The 18,184-nt window shown below is 45.5% G+C and overlaps 1 long non-coding RNA gene across 4 annotated transcripts in view; it reads right to left on the bottom strand.

Moving 5' to 3' along the window:
• The window catches only part of LOC140210487 (uncharacterized), a 143,951-nt gene that overhangs the window by 124,383 nt on the left and 1,384 nt on the right, over positions 1–18,184 (bottom strand). The window lies entirely within an intron of this gene.

Raw genomic sequence — 18,184 nt, 5'->3', positions numbered from 1 at the left:
GATTACTGTCAGGCTAAAACCTTGTTTGTTCAGCCTCATTTTCAGCTGTTTGCAAGGTCCAGCTGATCTATGGTTGTAAAGAAAACCCCAAGTTTTTACACAGACATACACACACACACACACACACACACACACACACACACAGATTGGGGTTTGGTCAGCCTGTGAAAATGCTCAATCCAAGAGCTTAAATCACGTGTACCATCGCAATGTCTCCACAAACCATCCAGCCAGCGAAACTCAGTTAGAAGACACAACTCACAATGCTCATGTAATCACCACAGTTGACCTTGTGATGCTAAACTGAATCAGCAATCAGTGTTGCTGTGGAAATTAACCTTGGATTATGGCAGGTACATTGTGAAATTCAAACAAACAGAATTCACAACTGTGTGTATATGTGTGTGGTGACTGGCTAGTCAACGATAAGATTAGAAAAGTTTAAACTTTTCTGCATTAATTTTCTTGTTGATGTACTTTGTCAGCAGGAGGGAGGCATAAGTATTGATTTTCCCTTCCAGTGAACATATTCCACCACCCCTCTATTCCCCAATCTTTCTTTATACTTCTCACCTGCCTTTCACCTTCCCCGGGTCCCCTTCTCCTTCCCTTTCTCCTATGGTTCACTCTCCTTACCTATCAGATTCTTTCTTCTCCAGCTCTTTACCGTTCCCACCCACCTGCCTTCATCTATCAGCTTCAAGCTAGCCTCCTTCCCCTCCCCTCCTTTTTATTCTGTCACCTTCTCCCTTCTTTCTCAGTCCTGACAAAGGGTCTTGCCTTGTACTCTTTCCCATGGATGCTGCCTGGCCTGCTGAGTTCCTCCAGCATTGTGTGTGTGTTGTTTTGACGTCTTTGTCCAGATGGTATTTCTCCTCCCTTGTTACTTTAACATTTCAAGGGGAAAGAAAAGAGTGCAAAGGGATTGTTAACTGGTGTTAAGAACAGAAGGGACTCCAATCTGAAATGTTAACTTTGTTTATCTCTCCACAGACGCTACCTGACCTGATGAGAGTTGCCAGCATTTCCTGTTTCATTTCAAACATCCAACGCAATGTAGTTCATTGACTTTCAATAACAGTGGAGAGGAGTTCATATGCATTTCTATAATCTGATAAATTGAATGCCTGGTACTCTCAAACTATTGCCACAGGCAGTGAAATGGAACCCCTGATTGAAGCATTTCTTCCCTTGTCGTCGATATCTTTAAGTACTTTGCAATATAGAACACAGAACTGCAGCACAGTACAGGCCTTTTGGCCCATGATGTTGTGTTGATCATTTAGCTTGCTCTAAGAGTACTCTAACCCTCCAACATGGCTCTTCATTTTCTATCATCCATGTGCCCATCTAAGAGCCTCGTAAATGCCCCTAATGTATCTGCCTCTGCCACCTCCCCTGGCAGCACATTCCATATATCCACCACTCTCTGTGTATAAAAACCCACCTCTCACATCCCTCCATAATTTTCTCCAATCATCTTAAAACTATGCGTCACAGGTAGATAGACAATAGACCATAGATGCAGGAGTAGGCCATTTGGCCCTTCGAGCCAGCACCACCATTCACTGTGATCATGGCTGATCATCCACAATCAGTATCCAGTTCCTGCCTTATCCCCATTACCTTTGATTCCACTATCTTTAAGAACTCTATCCATCTCTTTCTTGAAAGCATCCAGAGACTTGGCCTCCACAGCCTTCTGGGTCAGAGCATTCCATATATCCATCACTCTCTGGGTGAAAGATAGGGTCGTAAAGAGAGCTTTTGGTACATTGGCCTTTATTAATCAAAGTATTGAGTATAAGAGCTGGAATGTTATGATGAGGTTATATAAGGCATTGGTGAGGCCGAATCTGGAGTATTGTATTCAGTTTTGGTCACCAAATTACAAGAAGGATATTAATAAGGTTGAAAGAGTGCAGAGAAGGTTTACAAGGATGTTGCCGGGACTTGAGAAACTCAGTTACAGAGAAAGGTTGAATAGGTTAGGATTTTATTCCCTGGAGCGTAGAAGAATGAGGGGAGATTTGATAGAGGTATATAAAATTGTGATCGGTATAGATAGAGTGAATGCAAGCAGGCTTTTTCCACTGAGGCAAGGGGAGAAAAAAACCAGAGGACATGGGTTAAGGGTGAGGGGGGAAAAGTTTAAAGGGAACATTAGGGGGGGCTTTTTCACACAGAGAGTGGTGGGAGTGTGGAATGAGCTGCCAGATGAGGTGGTAAATGCGGGTTCTTTTTTAACACTTAAGAATAAATTGGACAGATACATGGATGGGAGGTGTATGGAGGGATATAGTCCGTGTGCGGGTCAGTGGGACCAGGCAGAAAATAGTTCGGCACAGCCAAGAAGGGCCAAAAGGCCTGTTTCTGTGCTGTAGTTTCTATGGTTTCTATGCCCCCTCGTATTAGCTATTTTCACCCTGGGAAAAAATCTCTGGCTATCCACTCGATTTAGAAACATAGAAACATAGAAAATAGGTGCAGGAGTAGGCCATTCAGCCCTTCGAGCCTGCACCGCCATTTATTATGATCATGGCTGATCATCCAACTCAGAACCCCGCCCCAGCCTTCCCTCCATACCCCCTGAACCCCGTAGCCACAAGGGCCATATCTAACTCCCTCTTAAATATAGCCAATGAACTGGCCTCAACTGTTTCCTGTGGTAGAGAATTCCACAGATTCACCACTCTCTGTGTGAAGAAGTTTTTCCTAATCTCGGTCCTATTTTTGCCACCAAAGTGGATAACTTCACATTTATCCACATTAAATTGCATCTGCCATGAATTTGCCCACTCACCCAACCTATCCAAGTCACCCTGCATCCTCTTAGCATCCTCCTCACAGCTAACACTGCCACCCAGCTTCGTGTCATCCGCAAACTTGGAGATGCTGCATTTAATTCCCTCATCCAAGTCATTAATATATATTGTAAACAACTGGGGTCCCAGCACTGAGCCTTGCGGTACCCCACTAGTCACCGCCTGCCATTCTGAAAAGGTCCCGTTTATTCCCACTCTTTGCTTCCTGTCTGCTAACCAATTCTCCACCCACACCAATACCTTACCCCCAATACCGTGTGCTTTAAGTTTGCACACTAATCTCCTGTGTGGGACCTTGTCAAAAGCCTTTTGAAAATCCAAATATACCACATCCACTGGTTCTCCCCTATCCACTCTACTAGTTACATCCTCAAAAAATTCTATGAGATTCGTCAGACATGATTTTCCTTTCACAAATCCATGCTGACTTTGTCCGATCATTTCACCGCTTTCCAAATGTGCTGTTATCACATCCTTGATAACTGACTCCAGCAGTTTCCCCACCACCGACGTTAGGCTAACCGGTCTATAATTCCCCGGTTTCTCTCTCCCTCCTTTTTTAAAAAGTGGAGTTACATTAGACACCCTCCAATCCTCAGGAACTAGTCCAGAATCTAACGAGTTTTGAAAAATTATCATTAATGCATCCACTATTTCTTGGGCTACTTCCTTAAGCACTCTAGGATGCAGACCATCTGGCCCTGGGGATTTATCTGCCTTCAATCCCTTCAATTTACCTAACACCAGTTCCCTACTAACATGTATTTCGCTCAGTTCCTCCATCTCACTGGACCCTCTGTCCCCTACTATTTCTGGAAGATTATTTATGTCCTCCTTAGTGAAGACAGAACCAAAGTAATTATTCAATTGGTCTGCCATGTCCTTGCTCCCCATAATCAATTCACCTGTTTCTGTCTGCAGGGGACCTACATTTGTCTTTACCAGTCTTTTCCTTTTTACATATCTGTAAAAGCTTTTACAGTCCGTTTTTATGTTCCCTGCCAGTTTTCTCTCATAATCTTTTTTCCCCTTCCTAATTAAGCCCTTTGTCCTCCTCTGCTGAACTCTGAATTTCTCCCAGTCCTCAGGTGAGCCACTTTCTCTGGCTAATTTGTATGCTTCTTCTTTGGAATTGATACTATCCCTAATTTCTCTTGTCAGCCACTTATTTATCCTTCTTATCATCTTATACACCTCTATCAAGTCATCTCTCATCCTCCTTCGCTCCAAAGAGAAAAGCCCTAGCTCATTCAACCTACCCTCTCTAATCCAGGCGGCATCGTGGTAAATCTCCTCTGGACCCTCTTTAAAAGCTTCCTACAATGAGGCAACCAGAAACGAACACAATACTCCAGGAGTGGTCTAACTCAGGTTTTATAGAGCTGCAACATTACCTCATGGCTCTTAAACTCAATCCCCCAATTAAAGAAGGCCAACACACCATATGCCTTCTCAACCATCCTATCAACGTGTGTGGAAACTTTGGGAGGTCAGTGGACGTGGACCCCAAGATCCCTCTGATCCTATACACTGCTGAGAATTCTGCTATCAACCCTGTACTCTGCCTTCCAGCTCAACCTGAAAAGCTTTATACCTCACTTTTCCAGACTGAACCCCATCTGCCACTTCTCAGCCCTGCTCTGTCTCCTATCAGTATCCTGTTGTAACATACGACAACCTTGTACACTGTCCACAACACCACCGCCCTCTGTATCATCTGCAGATTCACTAACCCTCCCTTCCACTTCCTCATCTGTCATTTATAAAAATCACGAAGAGCAGCGTTCCCAGAACAGATCCCTGTGGAACACTACTGTTCACTGACCTCCAGACAGAATACTCTCCATCAGCTGCCACCCTCTGCCCTGTACACGCGTGCTAATTTTGAATCAGTGCAGCCATCTTTCCCTGGATCCCATTGCTTCTAAATTTCTGAATGACCCTACCTTGGGGAACCTTGTCATACGTCTTAAAATCAATATACATCCACTGCTCTACCTTCATCAATTTATTTGGTCACTTCCTCAAAGAATCAGGCTTGTGAGGCATGCCCTGCCCCCCATAAAGCCATGCTGACTAACTCTAATCAGACTACATTTTTCCAAATGCTCATAAATGTCACGGTAAATCCTGGCAATGAGTGAACGCAGGTGTGGAGGAACAGTGGACTTCCATGTAGAGACGCAAACAAGAGGTTATGCATAGGAATATCTGTGGCACGACCAAGCAACATCACGAGACAGATGGTTCTCCACACAAAGACCCCGCAATGAGCACTCAGTGGGGGGGGGTCTGCATTTAATTATCATAAGATGCTGAAAACCTGTGCTGGTCACAGTTAAATTGTCTAGATTAAACAGAAAGCCCAAGGGCTTAGCAACTCTTGTTAAGACAACAGTTAATAAATACAGGTGCGTGAGAAGCCCAACGCTCTACGGCACACCGCAGAAGGCCGCAGGGCTCATGCCAGTAAATCCAGTCTCTCAGAGCCCCCCATCCTGAGATAAAACTCACTGATCTATAATTCTCAGGATTATCCCTGCTACCTTTCTTGAACAAAGGAATAACATTTGCCACCCTCCAATCCTCTGATGCTACTGCAGTGGTCAGTGAGGGCACACAGATCATAGCCAAAGGCACAGCAATCTCTTCTCTCACTCCCGTAGTAACTCAGGATACACCCCGTCCAGCCCTGTGGACTTATCCATCCTAAAAGTTCCAGCACATCCTCTTTCTTAACGTAGACACATATCAGTCTGTTTAACACTGTGACACATTTGTCAAGGTCCCCATGTTGCCGCTTTATATTTTACATACAATTGAAAGTGAAACCATGTGACTTTTGACTAATCATGTGAGGTCTGCTCATCGCCGTGCCTTTGCAATGGAATTCTTCGCTCAGTGGCTACAACTGCTCGGGTGGAAGATGCTTATTTTCACTGGAGCGCGTCTCCGATGGTTTGGAGAATCCTCCTGGTCCGGCTTCACACTGGTTGGATTCATGGATGACAGACAACAGCAAGACGATTCTTGTTTCTGGCAGTTTCAGGCATATGAAAGCTGTCAATATGGGAAAGGATCTCCTCCATATTCCCAGAGGTTCTGCCACTCCCGTTGTCATCCTGGTGGAGGACATTCTGCGGGATCCATGGTATCCGTCCTCCAGCAGAGGAAACCAGATCCATAGTGGGTGCTGTGACCTCCCCCGTCACTCTCAGCACAATGGTCATGTCTGCAGGTGTTGATGTGGAGCTAGCAGTCAACTCTACGCAGGAAAGGATGGGCTCCAGGCCCTGTGTAAAGCCATGTTCAAGGTTGCAGCACATTTAGAGACCTGCTGAAGTGTCCCAGTCCATAAGAACATAAGAAATAGGAGCAGGAGTCAGCCATCTGGCCTGTCAAGCCTGCTCCGCCATTCAATACGATCTTGGTTAATCTGGCCATGGCCACATCTCCACCTACCTGCCTTTTCCCCATAACCTTTAATTCCCCTACTATGCAAAAATCTATCCAACCTTGTCTCAAATGTATTTACTGAGGTAGCCTCCACTGCTTCATAGGGCAGAGAATTCCACAAAACTCTCTGGGAAAAGCATCTCCGTCCTAAATTTACTCCCCAGAATTTTGAGGCTATGTCCCCTAGTTCTAGTCTCACCTACCAGTGGAAACAACTTTCCTGCCTCTATCTTATCTATCCCTTTCATAATTTTATGAGTTTTTTTTAAGATTAGATTATGAGGACACTCAGTCCTCATTTATTGTTATTTAGAAATGCATGCATTAAAAAATGATACAATGTTCCTCCAGAATGATATCACAGAAACACAGGACAAACCAAGACTAAAACTGACAAAACCACCTAATTATAACATATAGTTACAACAGTGCAAAGCAATACCGTAATTTGATAAAGAGCAGACCATGGGCACGGTAAAAAAAAGTCTCAAGTACCAATAGCCCCATCATCTCACGCAGACGGTAGAAGGGAGGGAGAAACTCTCTCTGCCTCCAAGTGGCGCAAACTTGCCGATGCAGCACCCTGGAAGCCGACCACAGCCGACTCTGAGTCCGTCCGAAAACTTCGAGCCTCCCACCGGCCCTCTGGCACCGAGCACCGAGCACCATCTCTACCGAGCGCTTCGACCCTGCCCCGGCCACCGAGCAACAAGCAAAGCCGAGGACTCGGGGCCTTCCCCTCCGGAGATTCTGGATCACACAGTAGCAGCGGCAGTGAAACAGGTATTTCAGAAGTTTCACCAGATGTTCCTCCGTGCTCACACATTCGTTTCCATCAAATCAGGACTGTACACAGCACCCTACTTGACAGATAACAGATATCATTCACCAGAATGGCTGCTGCGAGCTGCGTCGCGTCGCCATCTTCTCCTCCTTCCTATCTATAAGTTTCTATAAGATCTCCTCTCATTCTTCTGAATTCCAGTGAGTACAGTCCCAGGCAACTCAATCTCTCCTCATAGTCTAACCCCCTCATCCCCAGAATCAACCTGGTGAACCTCCTCTGCACTGCCTCCAAAGCCAGTATATCCTTCCTCAAGTAAAGAAACCAGAACTGCACACAGTACTCCAGGTGCAGCCTCACCAGTACCCTGTACAATTGCAGCATAACCTCCCTGCTCTTCAATTCACTTACCTCTAATAATCAAGGCCAATAAACACAACATCAACTGTTTATTCCCCTCCATAGATGCTGCTTTACTTGCTGAGTTCCTCCAGCATTTTGTGCATTGCTCTGAATTTCCAGCATCCACAGACTCACTTGTTCTCATTGGAAGGGTTCCCTGACTCTTCTAGGCACCTCACCTAAACATCAGGCAAGGCCTCAGTGCAGTTCAATGTGCAGGCTCATCAGCCTTCACCCTCAGATTGCCCATCATAATCCCCAAGGAGTCTTTCACAACTAAACTAGTGTGGGATCTCTCCTACAACTTCCTGAATGGTCGCTGCTGCTGAACTCATTGATTTTCCTGAACTTACACTCACTGGACTTCAACATTGTTACCCTTTGGAAAATATACTATTTCTCCATTCTTCCAACAAACATCACTTTGTCCAAGTTATATTTCTGCTGCCACCTTTTTGCCCGATCCCTTAACCTATCGAAGCGCCATGGTCCACTCTCCTTCCCTTTCTCCCATGGCCCACTCTCCTTCCCTTTCTCCCATGGCCCACTCTCCTTCCCTTTCTCCCATGGTCCACTCTCCTTCCCCTTCTCCCATGGCCCACTCTCTTCTCTTATCAAATTCCTTCTTCTCCAGCACTTTACCACTTCTACCCATCACCTCTCGGCTTCTCACTTCATCCCCCCTCCATCCACCCACCTTCCCCATCACCTCGCTTCACCCATCACCTACCAGCTTCTATTCCTTCCGCTCCTCCCCCCACCTTCTTATTCTGGCGTTTTCCCCTTCCTTTCCAGTCCTGATGAAGGGCCTCAGCCTGAAATATCTCTCCATAGATGGTGCCCAACTTTCTGAGTTCCTCCAGTATTTTGTGTGTTGCCACGTGTTGACAGACAGCCCAGTTTTCCTACAGTCTTTCCCGTCACCTGCTCCTAGATTTGAGAGAAGATGGCATCTCCCTCCTCTCATTGTTTGGCTGCATAGCCCCCCTCTCCCCATGCTGAGGTTTCTCCAGTGGTAACAAGCTCAGTGGAGGGCAGTGCCTATCACATCCACCAGAGGGTGATGAGAGGGACTGTGGGATCCAGGCACAGGGAACCAGTGACCAGATCCCAGTAACAGCCCACACTGACTGTGGCAGTCTGAGCCCCACACCTCAGTGCAGAGAGGCCATCCCCACCCCCCCCCCCCCCAGACCTGGAGTAGCTCGTAGGCGGGCTCTCCACATTAGTGACACAGTCTTTGAGTTTCTACCTCGCAGTGCCGCACACTTGGGTCCAATCCTGCCCTCGGGCGCTGCCTGTGTGCAGTTTACGCATTCTCCATGTGGCTTTTCCCTGAACAACGCAGTTTCCTCTCACCTCACAAAGAGCTACAGGTTGGTAGCTTAATTTATTGTGAACTGCTTCCCCCCCCCCCCAATGAGGGGTATATTGTGGGGGGAGTTGATGGGAATATAAGAAGAGTGAAAAGGGGGTTATTGTAGGATTAGTGGAAATGGGTGGGCAGGGATCAGCATGCACAGTGGACCGAATGGCCTATTTCTCTGCTGTATTCCCTCTCTGACTCTATCCAGCCGAGGGCCAGGGTTCACATCAGGTTCCTGACACAACACTCTGCAGCCTGAATAAATGGCTTTTTTAAAGTACCTGTGAGCATTTGGACTGGGAAGTTAGAACTGTAATGAATCAATACCCTGCAGGGTAGCGTGAGGTACCAGTGTATAAAGAGCTCACGGCACCCAGTACAACAAGAAGCCCATGGAAAAAAGAAAAGGGGGGAGGAGCACCAGAGGGAGGAGATGGGTGGGCAAGGAGATTGAGGTGAGAGAGGGAAAAGGGAATGGAAAATGATGAAGGGGATGGGGATTGAGAGGCATTACCAGAAGTTTGAGAAATCGATGTTCCTGCCATCAGGTTGGAGGCTACCCAAACAGAATATAAGGTGTTGTTCCTCTAACCCAAGTGCGGCCTCATTGCGACAGTGGAGGAGGCCATGGATTGACATGTCAGAATGGGAATGGAAAGTGGAATTAAAATGTGTGGCCACTAGGAGATCCCGCTTGTTCTGGCGGAAAGAGCGTAGGTGTTCTGCGAAACCGTCTCCCAATCTACGTTGAGCCTCACTGATGTACAGGAGCACTGGACACAATACTTGACTCCAATCCCAACAGTGGTGGCGGGGGGGGGGGAGGGTGTTGATGAGGATGGGAAAGAAGTGCTTGGTGGTGGGATCCTGCTGGAGATGGCAAAAGTTTCAGAGAACAATGGGTTGGATGCGGAGGCTGGTGGGGTGGTAGGTGACAAGAGGGACTCTATCCCTGGTAGGGTGGCGGGAGGATGGGGTGAGAGCAGACATGCATGAAATGGAAGAGATGTGGAGGAAGGGAAGCCCCTTTCTTTGGAAAAGGAGGACATCTTCTTCATTCTGGAATAAAAAGCCTCATCCTGAGAGCAGATAGGGCAGAGATGGAAAGGAGGGAAGTGGATGGTGTTTTTACAAGTAGCAGCATGGGAAGAGGTATAGTCCAGGTAGCTGTGAGAGTCCATGTGTTTATAATAGACATCAGTGAGATCGAGAAAAGGGAGGGAGGTATCGGAAATGGACCAGGTAAATTTGAGGGCAGGGTGGAAGTTGGAGGCAAAGTTGATGAAGTCAACAAGCTTGCTATGGGTACAGGAAGCAGCACCAATGCAGTCGCTGATGTTGCGTAGGAAAAGTGGGGGACGGACACCAGTGTCAGCTTGAAATATAGACTGTTCCATGTAGCTGACAAACAGGCAGGCATAGCTGAGACCCATGTAAGTGCCCTTGGCTACACCTTTTGTTTGAAGGAAATGGAAGGAGCCAAAGGAGAAACTATTTAGAGGACAAGTTATTTAGAGGCTAGGTGGAGGAGAACTAGTTGGGTCTGGTGACCGGAAAGAAACGGAGAGCTTTGAGGCCGTCATTGTGGGGGACGGAGGTGTATAGGGACTGGACATCCATAGTAAAAATAAGATGTTGGGGGCCAGGGAACTTGAAATCGTTGAAGATTCAGAGCGTGTGAAGTGTCACGGATGTAGGTAGGAAGGGACTGAACTGGGGGGGATAAAACAGAGTTGAAGTACGCTGATATGAATTCAGTGGGGCAGGAACAAGCTGAAACAATGGGTCTACCTGAACAAGCGGGTTTGTGGATCTTGGGTAGGATGTAGAAATGGGAGGTGCGGGGTGCGGGATCTACAAGGCTGGTGGCAGTGGATGGGAAATCCCCAGAGTCAATATTGTTGGTGATGGTGTGGGAGACAATGGCCTAGTGTTCCTTAGTGGGTTCCTGTTCGAGGGGTAAGTAAGAGGAGGTGTCTGAGAGTTATCATTAGGCCTCAGCAAGGTAGAGGTCAGTCCGCCAGACTACTATGACACTCCCTTCATCTGTGGGTTTGATGGTGAGATTAGGATTGGTGCAGAGGGAGTGGAGAGCAGAGGGTTTAGAAGAAATTAAGCTGGAATAGAAGAGATGAGTGTTGAAGTCAAGATGGTTAATGTCCTGTTCGCAGTTGGCAATGAAAAGGTCCAGGGCAGGCGGAAGACACAGGTCACAGTTTGAGGATAAAGGGGAAGCCTTTTAGGACCGAGATTAGGAAAAACTTCTTCACACAGAGAGTGGTGAATCTGTGGAATTCTCTGCCACAGGAAACAGTTGAGGCCAGTTCATTGGCTATATTTAAGAGGGAGTTAGATATGGCCCTTGTGGCTATGGGGATCAGGGGGTATGGAGGGAGGGCTGGTGCAGGGTTCTGAGTTGGATGATCAGCCATGATCATAATAAATGGTGGTGCAGGCTCAAAGGGCCGAATGGCCTACTCCTGCACCTATTTTCTATGTTTCTATGTTTCTAAGACCAGGGTGGGGTGTCCAGCGAGAGGAGGAGGGTTGAAGATGGGAGAAGGGGCCATCGGTGTGGGGTGGAGAGTCCTTGCCAAAGAAATAGGGTCAGAGACATAGGCAGCAGAAGAAGAGCTCAGCGTCGTGGCGGGCACAGAACTCAGTGAGGTGTGGGCGCGGGGGGGACAAAGGTCAGGCCCTTACTGAGGACTGAACTTTCTGCCTCAGAGAGGACACGATCAGAGGGAATGGTTGACAAAGGTCAGGCTCTTACTGAGAACACAACGTTCTGCCTCAGAGAGGGGACGATCAGAGGGAATGGTTGACAAAGGTCAGGCTCTTACTGAGGACACAACGTTCTGCCTCAGAGAGGGGACGATCAGAGGGAATGGTTGACAAGGGTCAGGCTCTTACTGAGAACACAACGTTCTGCCTCAGAGAGGGGAAGGTCGGTGGGAATAGTGAAAACCTGGCACAAGTGAGAGCTGGGATCGGAGTGTGGAAGGGGGTTGGTAGCGTCTGAGAGGAAAGGAGCTTTGGAGTGTTCAGGGATGGTGGGTTGAGAGGAAGATGGAGTTTCTGAGGGTCCAAGAGCTGGTGGTGGAACCTGAGAGAGACGGGATTGCAGGGAGCCGGTGGAGAAAGGGGAGACGGGGGTTCCAGCGGCAGCGCATGGAGATCCGGCCTGGAGGTCAAGGCTGGAGTTGGAGTTGAAGATTGCACAATTGGAACTTTAGAGATGTCCGAGGTTGGTGGAACCCGCTTTGATGGTGGTGGAGTCCGGGTTTTGAATCTGCTGTGGATCGCTAGAGTTGTTGAGGTTGGTAGCAAGAGTCAAGGTCTGGACATGTCTGGATCTGCCAGCGTTGGAGACGGCAATTTCTGTGGCATGCATCCTGATGTAAGTATCTGTACTGTCCAGGTATTCCAGGGCTGAGTGAAGAGCCACTGAAATGGCAACTGCTGCGGACCTGTTGTGCCGGTAGGCAAATTGGAGTGGATCCAAGTCGTTTCTTAGGCAGCAGTTGATATGTTTCATCACCAACCTCTCAAAGCACTTCATCACAGTGGATGTAAGTGCTACTGGACGGTAATCATTGAGGCAGGTCACCAAGTTCTTCTTCGGTACCAGCATGCCGGCAGCATTGATACCATAGAAAGTTCAAAGTTCACTATTCCAATGCGACACCCCTCACGATTTTATAAACCTCTATAAGATCACCTCTCAGCTTGCTTTACTACAGGGAAAACAGTCCCAGCCCATCTAGTCTCCCCTAATAATGCAAGCTCTTCAGTCCCAGGAACATCCTTGTGAACTTTCTATGGGCCCCTCCAGTTTAATCACATCCTTCCTCTAGCATGGCGACTGAAATTGTACTTGATGTTCCAGGTGCTGTCTCCACAAAGCCTCGTACAACTGTAAGATTAATCTTGCATTCAATGGCCTGTCTGAAGAAGGTAAGCTTCCTTTCCACCTTTTCTATCTGTGGTGTCTTTCATAACCACAGAGCAATTGAACTGGTGAGTGTATTTGGACCAGCAGTTTCAGGACTGTCCACAGTACAATGTTGGAATGCACCGCGCAGTGTGTAGGCAGGAGACATCTTGCCTCTCACAGTCAATAATCAGATTTGCATACATGAGGACAGAATCAGCAGATGCTGCCGCCCGGAACCTTTGAAATTAGTTTCATAAGTTTATTTTGGGTTTCTATAGAAATTAATTTTCTAACAGGTGCTTTCCAACAGGGCAACCACATCTGTGATTTATTTTGCAAGAGAACAAAGTATATGTTCACAGTTAAAGTCTCAATAACTTAGAGATGTTGGAGGAAGGGATGTGGAGGCTTTGTAGAGGTGCACAGGAGGTTCAGTAGGATATTGCCTGCATTGGAGTGTTTCACTGTAAACAGAGGTCAGGCAGACTCGAGTTGTTTCTCTGGAGAGCTGGAGACAGAGGGGCTGAGAGAAGTTCGTAAAATTATGGGAGGCTAGCTAAAGCTGAAAGTCAGTCTTTTTTTTTCCAGAGTGGAATTATCAAATACTAGCGGGCTCAGGTTTAAGGCAAGAGGAGTAACGTTGTAAGAAGATGTGTGAAGCAAGTTGCTTTTTTTTTTACACAGCCTGAAATGCACCTGAAATGATAGTAACTTTTTAAAGAGACATTTAGACAGACACATGGACAAGCAGGGAATAGAGGAATACAATTCATGTTCAGACTGATGAGATTAGTTATATTGGCATCATCCTGGGCAGAGCCGGGAACACGATGGGCTAAGGGCTTTTTCCTGTGCCCGATTGTGCTATGTATAATAAAAGAGTGGCCTGGTTTCTGGCACAGCATCAAACCAATCTACTTGGTCAATGCAACGTGGCAGACAATGCTGAGAATGCATTGGCACTGTCTAAATTGCTACACCTGGGATTATAGATGATTCTGTTCACTAAAGACACAGTATTTCTTTCATCGTTGCTCAGTTGCCTCCCACTGAAATGAAACAATGCTTGTTGAGAGATTAAATGAAACTTCCCCGAAGTATTTCTTACGTAAACTCAGAGGAAATGACAGCAGCAATGGAGGGGGAGAGAGAGGTAAGAATAGAAGTAGGTGGATCTGCTCCTGCATGTGTTTCTATGTCTGTGTAGATCACGCCATTTATGTCTCAAGGGATGGGTATGGTTTTTATCTGGAGACCAGCAGTCTTTATTGCTCTACTCTTACCTTTGCCGATGAATAGTCCTTGAGGTAAACATCAATAAACTGTGCACTTTTACATGGAGTTAAAAAATAAGATGTTAATTTTTAATGCTATCAATAAAAGGAAACTGAATGGCAGCTAAGATCCCTTTGGTGACATTTCCATACTAATCAGGAGGGTGTTGGACCAATTAGGCTGGAGACACTGTTCCTCTCTGCAGTGAGGTTTTAGGGCAGAAGTTCTTTTTACTTAACTCCCATGCCAGGGGGCAACTGTCATCCTTCGTCTAGCCGTAGAACAGGAAGTACACTGACAGAACTATTGAGGAAGAGTAAGCCACCTGATATATTGTGTTCCAGCACTTGACAAGTCTTTATTCCTCAAATCAAAAGGCAAAAACTCCCTTCAGTAGTGCAGCTTTTGAAAGAAGTGTACACTTGTTTCCAAGTACTTTACCCCTAGTTGTTTTTTTGTATGTGCACGTGCACACAGACACACACACGTGCAGACACATAACAGGTACATGCATGCATATACAGTGCACCTTGACATATACACAATTCCACTGCATCATTTTTTTTTAAGTTCCCCTGAAGTAATGTAGAAGGTAGCTTGTGGAAGATTCAGTAAGTCCCTCTGCTTCCTATTGGTGTGTGGCCCTGATGACTATTTTTGTTGTAGCTGCATTATCCACTATAATTTTTCAATTAAGTATATTCAGAATCAGGTTTAATATCACTGGCATATGTTGTGAAAATTGTTAACTTTGTTAAGTAGCAGTACAATACAATACCTGATAAATATAGAAAAAATGAATTACAGTCATAATATATATGTATATTAAATAGTTAAATTAAAATATGTAGTGCAAAAATAGAAATAAAAGAAGTAGTGATGTACTTTTAAAAGTAGTTTGGACAAGGGTTCAATGTCCATTTAGAAATTAGATGGCAGAGGGGAAGAAGCTGATCCTGAATCGCTGAGTGTGTGCCTTCAGGCTCCTGGACCTCCTTTCCGATGGTAACAATGAGAGGAGTCCTGGGTGCTGGGAGTTCTTAGTGACGGAGGCAGCCTTTCTGAGGCACCATGCCTTGAAGATGTCCTGGATACAATGGAGGCTAGTGCTCATGATGGAGCTGGCTCATTTTACAACTCATTGCAGCTTCTTTCGATCCCGTGCAGTAGACTCCCCCCCCCCAATAGCAGACATAATTTATAGTAATAATAATTCATAATTCATAATTATTCATGATCAATTAAAACACATTCATTATTAAAAACATATTCCTGATCAAAAACATGTTCCTGATTGGGAACATCTGACTTTTTTTTAACATTTCACAAGGCAAGTTGACATTTGAAAGAGGATGTTCATAACGTTCTGGAGGGAAAGTGGATTTATCTGATGAGGGTGGGGGAAATTGTAAAATGGTACCATGCATGGGCATGCAAAATGACCATTTTCTAAAATTTGTATCAACACAGATAACACTGTCTTGGAAGAAAAATAGAGAACCTTTTAAACTGTAGTTTACTGGTGAGATGGCCTTCTTATGCTTTGTTATGTCATAAACACAAAATAATTCTGTTATCCAAATCTGCAGACACAGTGAACTGCCCAGGGGGGTATTTATTGTGTTAAATGATGAATCCCACATTATAATCAAGAAGTTTTCAGTCTCACTGCTCTACAATCTTTAGCAGCTGAATCCTTTTCAAATTCTGTGTGAAAGGAGCATGATGCCCATTCAATTGAATGGAAGAGTATTTCTAGGTTAATCATCCAATCTATTTTATGCAACAGTTGTATAAATGTATCACTCATGTTCTGTTATTGCACATGGAGTCATATAAAACTACAACACAGAAATAGGTCCTTTGGCCCCTCTAGTCCATGCTAAATTATTTAAACTGCCTACTGTGATCGACCATAGCCCTCCATACCCTGAATGTCCATGTATCTATCCAAAATTCTGTAAACACTGAAATCGAAATCGCATGCACCACTAGCAGCTTGCTTTGCATTCTCACAACTCTCTGAGTGAAGCAGCTTCCTTTCATATTCCCCTTGAACATTTCATCTTTCATTCTTAAATCATCACCTCTAGTTGTAGTCTTACCCAACCTCAGTGGAAAAAAAAATCTGCTTGCACTTACCCTATCTATACCTTTCATAATTTTGTATACCTCTGTGAAATCTCCAATCTTTTACGTGCTAGGGACTAACGTTCTACCCTATTGAATCTTTCTCTGTAATTCAGGTCATCCAGTCCCGGAAACATCCTGGTAAATTTTCTCTGTACTCTTTCAACCTCATTTACATCTTTCCTGTAGGTAGGTGACCACAACTGTACACAATACTCCAAATTAGGCCTCACCAATGTCTTCTACAAGCTCGACATAACATCCCATCCCCTGTACTCAATACATTGATTTATGAAGACCAATGTGCCAAAAATTTTCTTTACGACCCTATCTATCTGTGATGCCAGCTTCAATGAATTATGGCCCTGTATTCCCAGATCCCTTTGTTCTACAGCACCCCTCAGTACCCTACTGTTCACTGTGTAAGACCTACACTGGTTGATCCTGCCAAGGTGCAGCGCCTCACACTTGTCTGCATTATATTCCATCTGCCATTTTCCGGACCATTTATCTAGCTGGTCCAGATCCTGCTGCAAGCTTCGATAGTCTTCCTCTCTGTCCACTACACCCCCAATCTTAGTGTCTTCCATTGTTTGCCGATGACAGCAACGAGGAAGATCGAAGCGACAAATGGTGCAGAGGGTGAGCTCTGGCTTTTCGATCAGTTGCTGGTTACTGGAGAGGGGAGAGCCTGTCCCTGCGGAGAGTGTTGCCCAGGTTTATTCTGCATTTTGGATTGGACTTTGGACTGTAGACTCTTTTTTTCAGTCTTATAGTTTTTATATTCTGCGTTTTTTTCATCCGATCTTCTTGGGGTTTTATTTTGTGTGGGGAGAGGGTTTTGGGGATCGATGTGCCTGATAGATTTTGTTCTTTCTTTTTCTGCAGGAAGAAGTATTGGAGGTTCAATGAGCCTGATCCAATTTTGTTCGTTTTTTTTGCAGGGAGGAGGGATTTGGGGGTTGCTGATGTCCATGTAGATAATATCACTGACTTGCCTTCATTAACTTTCCTGGCCATCTCTTTGAAAAAATCTGTAAGATTGGTTAGACACAATCTACCATGCACAAAGCCATGCTGACGATCTCTAATCAGTCCATGTCTATCCAAACACTCACATATCCAGTCCCTTGGGATACCTTTCAATAACTTTCCTACTACCAGGCTCACCGGCCTATAATATCCTGGTTCATTCTCAAAGTCTTTCTTAAACAAAGGAACAACATTACCTATCCTCCAACCCTCCGGAACCTCACTTGTCACTAAAGGTGATTTAAATATCCTTGCTAAGGCCCCTACAATTTCTGCACTTGCCTCCCACAGGGTCCCAGGGAACACTTTGTCAGGCCCTGGGGATTTGTTCACCCTAATTTGCCTCAAGACAGCAGACACCTCCTCCTCTCTAACCTGTATAGGGTCCGTGACCTCACTGCTGATTTGCCTCACTTTAATAGACTCTGTGTTCCTCTCCAAGTAAATACAGATGCAAAAAAAAATCCACTTAAGTTCTCTTTTGCTCCATGTATAGTTTTCCAAGCCTTTAGGATTCTCCTTCGTCTTGTCTGCTGGAGCAACCTCATGCCTTCTTTAAGCCCTCCTGATTTCTTCCTTAAGCGTTCTCTTGCATTTCTTTTAATCCTCGAGTACTTCTTATTTCCTTCCTCCCTATACCTGCTATGCACCTCATTTTTTTCTGAACCACGGCCTCAATATCTCCCAAAAACCAAGGTTCCCTAAACCTGTTATCCTTGTCTTTTATTTTGACAGGCACATACAAGCTTTGTACTCTCTAAATTTCGGTTTTGAAGGCCTCCTGCATACCAAGCACACCTTTGCCAGAAAATAGTCTGTCCCAATGCACACTTGCCAGATTCTTACTATTACCATCATAATTGGCCTTTCCCCTATTTAGAATCTCAACCCAAGGACTCGACCTATCATTTTTACAAAACTCTGTCACCTGCCCTGGCTCAATCCCTAAATGAAGGTCATGTATTGCATACTCTCTC

Source organism: Mobula birostris, chromosome 15 (genome assembly GCF_030028105.1).
Source record: "Mobula birostris isolate sMobBir1 chromosome 15, sMobBir1.hap1, whole genome shotgun sequence".
Lineage (NCBI taxonomy): Eukaryota > Metazoa > Chordata > Chondrichthyes > Myliobatiformes > Myliobatidae > Mobula > Mobula birostris.
Note: the sequence above shows the minus strand (reverse complement) of the source record. Positions and strands in the feature narration are given on the sequence as shown.